The sequence below is a fragment of the Austrofundulus limnaeus genome, unplaced genomic scaffold, assembly GCF_001266775.1.
Source record: "Austrofundulus limnaeus strain Quisiro unplaced genomic scaffold, Austrofundulus_limnaeus-1.0 Scaffold234, whole genome shotgun sequence".
NCBI lineage: Eukaryota > Metazoa > Chordata > Actinopteri > Cyprinodontiformes > Rivulidae > Austrofundulus > Austrofundulus limnaeus.
In genome coordinates, this window is record NW_013952636.1 from 122,924 (window position 1) to 124,401 (window position 1,478).

General features: G+C 40.7%; 1 protein-coding gene across 1 annotated transcript in view; it reads left to right on the forward strand.

The window, feature by feature from the left end:
- Window positions 1-225: 225 nt before the first annotated feature.
- The window catches only part of LOC106525551 (troponin T, cardiac muscle isoforms), a gene marked incomplete in the record, with an annotated part of 22,110 nt that continues 20,857 nt past the window's right edge, over window positions 226-1,478 (forward strand). The window contains 1 exon segment of the mRNA XM_014019836.1: window positions 226-393.

The window sequence follows — 1,478 nt, forward strand, 5'->3', positions numbered from 1 at the left end:
CATTTAAATTTAGCTTAATTAGTTTAATAATTGGAGGTTTTTTTTGTGTAGTTTTGGTAATGGTACTGTTTTTTTAATGTGAAAATGGTACAAAAAAACAAAAAATGTTTTAATTTTTTTACATCTTTGTAATTTCTTCCTTTCCTCACTAAACATCTCAAGGATTATTTAAAATCTCCTTTCCTTTGGTCAGCTGCTGATGACTGGCTGTTGGAGGCTATGTTTGTGTCCAGGTGTAACTCGTCTGACTCTGTGTCCAACAATAGAACTGACCAGTCGTGTGGAAGAGATGCGGTCACGCGGCGCAGCAGGGACGTATTAAGCGTGGCTTCGGGCTCGAGGAGGGGATGACRGAAGAGTCCGAACAGAACTCGCTGGTCCCCCCCTGCAGAGGTAAGAGCCGACGCGTTCAAACTAATCTGTTTTAATGTGAAGGTGTAAGGATTATTTTATTTGTCTTGCTTTGCTGTTATGATGCTGGTGAAAAAGGTGCTAAGCCCCGCCCCCTTTAATGCTGCCTAATGCTGAAAGCAGCAGCAGCATTCCTGCCACCCTCTCTCTGTTTGTTCCACACTTTCAGCCAAACTGACCACATCCATTAAAGCTCATCCGATCCCTCTGTGAGCGCCGTCACTGCGGGAATTCTTTCTGGGTTAAAGCTGCTGCTTTTCCACAGATATTCATTCCCCCTCTCTCTTTCATACTTTCTCATTTTTCCACATTTTGACGTCAGCTTCTCCGTCTGATGACAGAAGCACCGACCACAGAGGGCCTCCTCCTCCTCCTCCTCCTTTAAATCTGAGCTGAGATAAAATAACTATATTTTTTGTGTGTGTCTGTCATTCATGCTCATACGGAAACAAAAAGAGTTTAAAGTCAAGGTCAAGCTTGCAAAACTCCCCTCCCAAAAAAAAAAGAAAACAAAGGATGTCAGCTGGTCTGTTTGAACAGAAATAGCCTGAGGAATGTTGGACGCAGCTCGTCGGTTTGGAGACGAGGTGAGCCGCAGCCCGCTGCACACCTGTTCAAGAGCTCGCCTTTATTGTTCTTAAAAATAGCTCTTTTGCTCCGCCCCCTGCCCCGCCCACCCCTCTGCTCTGCTACAACTGCCTTTTAATGATCCGGTGACCTTGATCTGAAACAGGAATAACTTTTTTTAAAAAAAGAAGAAAAAAAAGAGTTTGTTAATGCTGCTGTGGTCTGTGATCAGATCTGAAACTAAACCAAGCAAAGTAAAAAGTGGTTTTAATATGAAATGTTAATTTAGCAAAATGTGCTTTTATTTATTCATCTAATCTTGTGCTCTTTCCTAAATCTAACAGGGAATGAAAAGCATTAAAGTTTTGTTTAATTCAGTTTTTTTTTAACTTTTGCACTTTTGTTTTCTAAATCCAGAGTTGGGTAACTATTATATTTACTTGAGTAACTTCATGGAAAGAATGTATTTTTAGGAGTACTTTTATAATAAAGTATCTCTC